This window comes from Muntiacus reevesi, chromosome 10 (genome assembly GCF_963930625.1).
Source record: "Muntiacus reevesi chromosome 10, mMunRee1.1, whole genome shotgun sequence".
NCBI classification, from domain to species: Eukaryota; Metazoa; Chordata; class Mammalia; order Artiodactyla; family Cervidae; genus Muntiacus; species Muntiacus reevesi.
This window is the reverse complement of record NC_089258.1, coordinates 14,731,304-14,741,279: the sequence shown is the minus strand read 5'-3', so window position 1 is coordinate 14,741,279 and position 9,976 is coordinate 14,731,304. Positions and strand designations below refer to the sequence as shown.

Below are 9,976 nucleotides of genomic sequence, written 5' to 3'. Positions count from 1 at the left end.
TTAACGAGTCTAGAGGTTTTTTTTTTTTTTTTTTTTTTTTAATGATTGAAGAAGTTCTGGAAATAGATATTGGTGATGGTTGCAAAATCATGCTTAACACTACTTAATTGAACACCATACAAATGGTTTAAAACGTGTACTTATCTCAGGTATATTTTGTCACACACACACAAATACCCCACAGATTCCTGAATCCTATCCCCAGAATCTCTGACTCTATAGATTTAGATTGAAACCAGAGAATTTACATTTCTAACAAGTTCCCCAGTGGTGCTCATGCTGCTGGCCTAGAATCCACACTTAAAGAAACCTCTCCTTTAAAGACTAGTTTTTCATCGATGACGACACCCTCTCATGCATTCCTTGGAAAATCTGAACAACATGAGTGAGAACTCACTACCGTCTCCTCATCGAAACTGAGGTCCAGAAAAAAAAAATAAATAAAGACTAGTTTTTCCCATCCAGAAGAGAAGTTCAAAAGAGGATTTTTTTTAAAAGTTGCATAATTCTTACTCAACTTTTTTTAAAAATCCAACCACCGTGGAGAACATTGGGAGGTTCTTTAAAAAACTAAAAATAAAACTACCATATGACCTAGCAATCCCACTACTGGGCATATACCCTGAGAAAACCACAATTCAAAAAGACATATGTACCCCAAAGTTCACTGCAGCACTAACCATAAAAAGGAATGAAATTGGGCCATTTGTAGTGATGTGGATGAACCTGGAATCTGTCATAAAGAGTGAAGTAAGTCAGAAAGAGAAAAACAAATTATAAACAGTAACGTATATACATGGAATCTAGAAAAATGGTACTAATGAACCTATTTACAGGGCAGGACTAGAAACACAGAGGTAGAGAATGGACTTGTGGACATGAGGAGGGGAGGAGAGGTGGGACGAATTGAGAAAATAGCATTGACATAGATACACCACCATGTGTATCTATGGAACTCTTGGAAAATTCCATGGACAGAGGAGCCTAGTAGGCTACATTCCATGGGGTTGCAAAGAGTTGGACACAACTGAGCGACTTCACTATGTGTAAAATAGACAGTGGGAAGTGCTGCCGGATAGCAGGGAGCTTAGCTTGGTGCTCTGTGATGCCCTAGAAGGGTGGGATGGGGAAGGTGGGATGGGGAAGGTGGGAGGGAGACTCAAGAGGAAGGGGATATATGTATCCATATAGCTGATTCACACCGTTGTACAGCAGAAACTAACACAACATTATAAAACAATTACACTTCAATAAAAAAAGTTGAAGCTGGTAGATACGGGAAACTCAGTGTTAAGAAGGATTCTTGAGTCATATCCAATCTCAGTGGAACAGTGTGGTCTAGGATGGAGTGATAATGCACAGCTCAGGTGTAGGAGGAGCCACTGACAGCCCAAGCCACACCGCCAGCATCCACAGGGTCGACTGGCTTTAATCTTGTTCTTGTTTATGGTACAATCTCACTCTCACACTTGAGATTCATTCATATCACAGAATTCTATTTCTTTGGTATAAGACCTCAGCAAAAGTGAAGTCAATGTGGCCTAGCCAGGATGTCGAGTTTTTCTTTTTGGGGAATGGGGTAGGGAGAAGTGTTAGGTAAGGAAATGGAGGAAAAGAGGACAGGACTAGAATAAAGTGAAGAAGGCACAAGGGCAAAAGCTGACAGAACCAAGTTTGGAGTGGCAAACAGCAAAGTGTGTGCGGAAGATTTCTTGTGGATTTCCAAATATTCAATTAAAAGCAGGCTGAAGCTTGAGAACTGAGTTGCAGGCTTTAGAGACTGTGAGGAGGGTAAGGGTGGGTGATGTATTTTTCTGGGACCAGCCCCATCACTGGCTCAGAATCTCTTAGACATGGCTTCTCTTAGGCAATTTGTATTGGAAGCCTGGGTTTCATCTGGAATTCAAGCACTCTTCATGTTTTGAATATACCCTAGAGAACACATGTGGTCCACAGGCTGCATTTTTGCTACCCACAACTTTGGGCCACATTTATAGAAGTCAGTGAAAGAACCAATATGGTGAGTCAGAATAAAATCTAACCCTTAAAAATATTATCCAAATAGGCATTTATAAATGTTGCCATATTAAGCATTCAAGGGGTCCCATTAATAATAAACTCTTTAGACACAAAAGGCATTTATGTCATAAATTATGTTACAAGTCATAAATAGAGGGCAAAGCAGCTGAGAATATAAAGCCAGGAATCCTAAATTCTGTTGCTAGCTTAAGCACAGGACTGGGAAAAAAGGCGTTCACCTCTCAATTCAGTTTTAAAAAGTGTTCACGTCAATTTAGTTTAACACTTTTTCTCAAGTGTCTATGAGGTACATAAATGGTATATAAATGAGACCAAGTGTCTGTCTTGAAAGTGTTTAAAATCTAATGAAGGGGGTAAGATAAATACACAAATCAATAAATGTAAGACATGGTAATAAAGATATTATGAGAGAGATACAAGCAAAACATTGACCAAGGTTAAAAAACAACAGTGATAAGATGTTAACTTCTCCATATTCCACTAGATTACTCTTAGCACATCCAGTTCCCAATACAAAGCAGACCTTTGATAAATGGCTTTTTGAGTAAACTAAATGATCCATGTCTCTTCCCAGACCTAAACAGTCTGATGGCCTACTTTATAATTTATTCACTCAACTTACATAAGTAAACTCAATATCTGCTTTTGAGTGGATCTACTTTTTTTAAAAAATAGAGGTGACTTTAAGGCAATGTGCTCAAAAGTTATGAGGTTCTAAACATGTTTCAGCAACTTTTTTTTTTTTTTTTTAAAAAGGAAAAGCTTAAGACTGATTAACTTATTTCTGTTCTACTGAAGAATACAATAACTATGTTATGGTTCTTAATCTTAAGAGGCAAAATTAATCTTGCTAATTCCTTGAGCAAACATGAATACAGAGAGGGCTAGTGAAACTGAAGCAATGAATAGAGAGAAATCAGGCCTTTTGGCAGTACTCACACCAGGAAATCAGTAGGTATTACATATCAAGGCTGCTTTTGTTTTTTTTGTTGTTGTTGTTTTTTCTTTGTGCTTTGAGCGCCAGTTTACTAGCACAACATTGGTGGAAGAAATACAGTAGCAGAGTGAAGTAGTAAAACGGGGTAAAGACACATTATTAAGTCTGTTGCTCCTAAAATTAAATTGGAACTTAATTCTGTGGAAAACTGTGGGAAATGTAACAGGGCATACTGCAAAGATGTAACACTGCATATGTGTAACACTGCCGAGGGTAGAGGGAGCTGGGGTATTTATACACCAATTGCAATCAGTCATTGTAAAAGATGTGGGGTGGGGGTGGTGATTCCCCTTTGTACTTCTGTCTCCAGTGAGTGGGGAAGAGTAGCCTTGCCTAATTTTAGCAAAGAGATACAGCTCTGGGTAGCAGGAAAGTGGCAGGGCAGCATCTAAGTGATAAGACCCTCTATGGATGGGGCACAACAGCATCTGCTACAATTTCTTTGCCTGTAAAATAAAATTACATCTACCATCTCATTTCACATTGACTTAATGGAAATATTCTAATGTAAATAAATATATATATAACATACACTTTATATATAATTATATTCTTTTATAGAAAGTACTTATCATTCTTGATAAAAGGCAAGACATTCATTCACTGTATTATTATCATAATAAAATAATAATGAATAATATAACCCATCAATCTAGAAAACAAGAGGAATTAAAAAAAATTCTGTTAGCAGAAAGTCTAGTTAATTTTTTTTCATAAATAGAATGTCACTGCTGGAGACGAGCAGTCTATGAAGTTGAAGTTGACAGGAGCAATAGTATACAATTTGGGGCATAGGCAAAAACCTCTACTTAAATTACCTTCTCTGGACTATCCTGGTTACAAATATTTCCTCTACTGGTTCCCTCTGTGGGTTTGGAACGTGAAAAGTCCTGGTGATGATTCATAATACATGAATCCACAAATTTCACTGATATCCTTGCAATGATGATTTGTCAGATTACTGAATGCTTAGAAAATGGACAGTAAAAGGAGGTTTTAGAGTAGAAGATCAGAAAGAGTTCAGAGCCTGGGATGCTGGGTGAGGACAAGGCAGTGCAGGATGGAGAAATCACAAAACAGATGGCACTCTGTTCCCAGATTTGCCCAGAGTGTCCCTGTCTCTGTTTGCCTTCCTGTTAATTGGGTAACACTGTCAGGGAATGGCCTTTAGTATTAAAGTCATTTGGAGGCAACTAATCCTAAAATACCTTTCTTATTCTTTCTGATGCCTGAAATTCTATAGTTCTAACTTCATTTGGAGGGCTTAATATAGAATCCCATGGAGACCATAAGCCCAACTAACCCTTAACAGCAAGTTAGCATTTTGTGCTTGGGTGTGTGAGTGAGGCAAGAAGGTGGAGGAGAGGAGAAGACATCATGAAGGCATAGGATCCTTGGCAGGCCTGTATGTTTAAAAATGATACATGGAGAGAGGATAAAAGGAAGGGCACTTGGAAAAGAAGAAACAGACCATGAACCTGGTGTAGGTTTATACTTTAAAGGACCGAAAGTCAGTTTGGCCACACACCACTGTTCAGTTCCCTTTTGTCTTAGGTAACAGCAGCTGAGGAACATGTGGATAAGGATTAGCGGCTTAATCACAACCTTACTAGCAGGTTATTATAGAAGCAAGTCTCACCAAATTCTGCTACCTTACAGACATTTATCAAACAGTTTCTCAGGCAGACACCAAACATCATCTGTTTCACAGGCTCCAAAAAGTCCCAGCTTCTTACTCTCTTAGTGCTCTGACCACTACGTTGCAAGGAAGACTCGCTAGCAAGAAAATGGAACAATGTCCCAGGAGCAAGATTTTATTACCCTTATTAGTTTGTTCATCAATACCTTAATTATTGACTGGACACAAGACTGCTTAGGGATCAAGTTTAGATATTATGGCAAAGGGCACAACTTACTCATTAGATTCTCCTATCTCTTACATTCAAGGTTGGTGGGGAGGAGTTTAAAAAAGTTAAAAACTTCTTGTATTCATGCATCTTAAATACCTTTAACTTCAATATTTAAGGTTCATGTATAGCATTTACCATATAGTCAACAGGCCCTATTTTCGACAATAAAAACCTGTTTTCAACATTCAATATGCTAATTAGAAAATTCCCAGGTGTTGGTCCACGAATAGCTTCTGACCAATGGGCCTTTCCATCTTAGGTTATGGGTTCTTGGTCAGAGCAGTTGATAGTACCTGACTCTGCACTTGCATTTGTAGTCAACTGTAGACATTGTATTCTTTTGCATTTTGAGGGGGCAGAGAAGTGAGGGAACATAAAAGACAAAATCTACAAACTTTATAATTTTGAGTAAAACTAGCCAACTGACTGGAGTTTCCCAGCCAAGCACTTTTCTGGAGTGAGGTAAGAAAAATGCATGTCTCAATTGTGATTCCTCAGGCCTTGGATTTTCTTGGTAAATAAAACTGTGGGTTCTTCCCAAACAAACAAACAAAAAAACTGTTTGCTCTTTGCTTATCACCACTGGAGACATGCATTTGTCTTACCTCACTCCTCCAGTAAGCCTAAAAGAAAAAAATTTGAAATGATAGCAGACTTCAAAGAATACATTTTAATCTTCCCTCCTGCCTGGATGGCAGTTGCAAGTTAACTAGCGGATTTTTATAAAATTGTCTGTAACATACCTTTCAATGAATTTGAAGTTAATTTTGAATTTAATGGCTATTATTCATTGTTGTGTCTTTTGGGAGGGCAGATACTGAAACTGTGGAAACATCATGCAGAAACATTCCAGATTGGAGACATTCTGGGTAAACCATCTTCTAAACCTAACTAATTTGGATGATGATTCTGCTAATGTTCTACCAGTAAATAAACTAAATGGGAAAACTAAGTTAGGAATCAGAAAAGGAGGGGTCAAAGAAGAAAACACTTGTTCAAATTCACATGTAATCACAGTTATATTGTTCAGTGACAGAGAAAGGGAAGGAGACTTGCCATCACCTCTCATCAATAGACCTAATTTAGGGATTACTTATGATTAGTCAATAAACTGGGCTACAAAACCACCAACTACTTCTTAAAATCTCCTTGAGCTTTAGACTCCTAAACCTAGCTAATCATATATCATGTATGTATATGTATATGTATATGTATATGTATATGTAGAGTAAATACAAAGTTTAATGAAACTTTGTGAGGGTGTCATCAAGTTCATAAAACTTACTTGGTGGAGCAAAGAATTCATGAACCTCAGTTTGGCTATTTGTGGGAGCAGCTTCCTTGATAGCCATGTTAAGGGACAGTGTAATAGACAGTTTAAAACAAACTGAACTACCCTATGCCTGGCCAACTCATCCTTGATTTAACAGATATGGCTGGAACAAAGTCTGGCTAAGTGAGAAAGTCCGCATCTTAAAACTCTCAAAAACAAACAGAAGTCCATTTAATTTTGAAAATAAACTAGTCTTTAAAAAAAATGTAAGTAAATTAAATCTCAGCAGGAGATAGCCAGATAGGCCACCAATGAATGAAGACTTGGGGACACAGTGTTGCATGTTAGGGATCCCATGTGAGACTCAGTTTTCATGGTTAGAGTTGGGTAACTCCTCTCAACACAACCTCAGTACAAATTTTATTAGTAATAATTTGAAAAATGACAGTGAAGATCTTTATACTTCCAGAACTGTTTAAGTTCTTCTGTTGATCTTGATCTTTAATAACTACTTATTATAATGAAGGAGCAGGTATCACTCCTTCAAGATGGACTCAATCATATTTTCTCTGTCTTCCTCAATCCCACACAAGTCAGCATCTCCACACACAAAGCTGTATATGTCTGCATCCCATACTTTGTATGAGGCTTGAGAGACCTAGTGGACTTCATTTAGTGACAAGTTTCCTGTAGACCTTTTTTATACTCAGCATTTTCTTACTGAGAAGACAGTTGAAATGTTTTTTTTAGTATTTATTAATCTGATCCCACAGACTAAGCCATATGATCTCAGAAGATTCCAGAATACAAATATTCTGTCAAAGCCTGTGTAAAACCACAAATAGAAGCATGCAAAACAGAATAATAAAAGTCAGATTTTAATTCTAAGTGATATAAAATAGGATACTGTCCTAGTTTCCCATTCTATTAAGTTTATATCTATATAATGATACAATATGCCAATGTCATAGTTTTTAATAATACAATCTAGCAGTTAAGATAAGAAACAATGAATTTGGTGGATAAATGTTATTGGGGAAATTGCTCAATATTAGAAACAGGGAGAAATTATTGTTATAATAGTAGAGCCTTTAACATTCAGACAGAAATATAAAGAATTCCAGTGAGCAAGCCACTTTTTATTTGTTTGTTTTTGAGGGGGAAGAATTCAATTCCAACAGGCTATTATCAGATATCAGATAGCAAAAAATATAGATTCTTTTTTAAATGCCCAAGGTGAATGCATTAGTTTGCTAGAGCTAGCATAACGAAGTACAATAGACTGGATGGCTTGAACAGAAATTAATATCCTCAATTCTGGAGGCTACAAGTCAGAGATCAAGGGACCAGAGCGATTTGTTTTTCCTGAGGCCCTCCCTTTGGCTTGTAGATGCCCTTCTTCTCCTGTTAAAGACATCAGTTGTATTGGATTACAGCCCACCCTAATGACCTTGTTTTAACTTGCTTTACCTTTTTTAAGGGACATGAATTTGAGCAAACTTCAGGAGATAGTGAAGGATGGGGAAGCCTGCTATACTATAGTCCATAGGGTCGCAAAGTGTCAGACATGACTTCACCACTGAACAACAACAACAATCTCTTTTTAAAGACACTATCTCTAAATACGGGGCTTCCCTCGTAGCTCAGCTGGTAAAGAATCCGCCTGCAATACAGAAGACCCGGTTTGATTCCTGGGTCAGGAGGATCTGCTGGAAAAGGGATAGGCTACCTACTCCAGTATTCTTGGGCTTTCCAGGTGGCTCAGCTGGTAAGGAATCTGCCTGCAATGCGGGAGCCTGAGTTCGATCCCTAGGTTGGGATAACATTGCCGATAACATTAAGCACTACTCATTGAAACCTCACCCTCCTTATTTAACTTATGTGTAGAGTACATCATGAGAAACGCTGGGCTGGAGGAAGCACAAGCTGGAATCAAGATTGCTGGGAGAAGTATCAATAACCTCAGATATGCGGATGACACCAACCTTATGGCAGAAAGTGAAGAAGAACTAAAGAGCCTCTTGATGAAGGTGAAAGAGGAGAGTGAAAAAGTTGACTTAAAACTCAACATTCAGAAAACAAAGGTCATGGCATCTGGTCCCATCACTTCATAGCAAATAGATGCGGAAACAGTGGCAGACTTTATTTTTTTGGGCTCCAAAATTACTGCAGATGGTGATTGAAGCCATGAAATTAAAAGATGCTTACTCCTTGGAAGAAGTTATGACCAACCTAGACAGCATATTAAAAAGCAGAGACGTTACTTTGCCAACAAAGGTCCGTCTAGTCAAGGCTATGGTTTTTCCAGTAGTCATGTATGGATGTGACAGTTGAACTATAAAGAAAGCTGAGTGCCAAGTAATTGATGCTTTTGAACTGTGGTGTTGAAGAAGACTCTTGAGAGTCTCTTGGACTGCAAGGAGATCCAACCAGTCCATCCTAAAGGAAATCAGTCCTGAATATTCATTGGCAGGACTGATGCTGAAGCTGAAACTCCAATACTTTGGCCACCTGTTGTGAAGAGTTGACTCATTTGAAAAGACCCTGATGCTGGGAAAGATGGAAGGCAGGAGGAGAAGGGGACAACAGAGGAACAGATGGTTAGATAGCATCACCGACTCAATGGAGATGGTGATGGACAGGGAGGCCTTGCGTGCTGCCGTCCATGAAAAGTCGGACATGACTGAGTGACAGAACTGAACTGATTGAAACCTCATGAAGAACAAGGTACTTTAGATTAAATAATATTTCTGAGGGTCCTGGTCATAAAGGGATGCCCTCATTTGTGGAACATTGGATCCTGTGCTGCTCATTTGCCTAATTTCTTTCAGTTCCTCCCCTCACTCTTTCACAACTTCTTTTTTTTTTTCACCGAAAGCTGATCCCCATAGGCTTCCTTTCCCAAAAGCTTCCTACCAAAGAATTTCCTTTCAGATTTGGGCAATGAGAGACACTGGTTAGAGATAGGAGGGCAGGAAGAAGGAAAATAACAGCATATTGCATCATTCTTAGAAGATAAAAACCCCAATTAAATTCTTGCTATCACTCACAGGACTGGCGTCATCTGACTCCTGGCTAACCCTTTGACCTCCAGTTCTGCCAGATTTCCCTTCACTTGGTCTGCTCGAGTTCATTCTTTTCTCAATGTCTACCGTGTAGTATTTGATCAACAATTTCAATTGTTTGAGTGGGTAAAGGAATAAATAAATGAATATTTGCAAGTCCATTAATGGCAGGAAGCTGAATGGCCCTCTAGGTGGAAAAAAAGGTAAGTCAAGTTGTTTAAATTTTCTAACAATTAGTCAGTGTGACAGTCCACGCATACAACCTGTGAAGTATAGGAAAGTGAAAGTGTTAATTGCTCAGTTGTGTCCAGCACTTTGTGACCCTATGGACTATGGTTCACCAGTCTCCTCTGACCATGGCATTTTCCTGGCAAGAATGGTGAAGTAGAATGCCATTCCCTTCTCCAGGGGACCTTCCCAACCTAGGAACTGAAGCTGGGTCTCCCACATTATAGGCTGATTCTTTACTATCTGAGCCACCAGAGAAGCACCAGATGCCAAAGAATGTTCAAACTACTGTACAATTGTACTCATTTCACATGCTAGCAAAGTAGTGGTCAAAATTTTTCAAGCTAGTCTTCAACAATACATGAACCAAGAACTTCCAGATGTACAAGTTGGATTTAGAAAAGGCAGAGAAATCAGAGATGAGAATTTGCCAATATCAGTTGACTCATAGAAAAAGCAAGAG

At 38.5% G+C, this 9,976-nt stretch overlaps 1 non-coding gene across 1 annotated transcript; it reads left to right on the top strand.

Moving 5' to 3' along the window:
• The first annotated feature begins 332 nt into the window (after nucleotides 1–332).
• Nucleotides 333–425, top strand: LOC136143914 (small nucleolar RNA SNORD116). Its single transcript, XR_010658415.1, has one exon. It is a non-coding gene; the product is annotated as a small nucleolar RNA SNORD116 (small nucleolar RNA).
• Nucleotides 426–9,976: the final 9,551 nt, after the last annotated feature.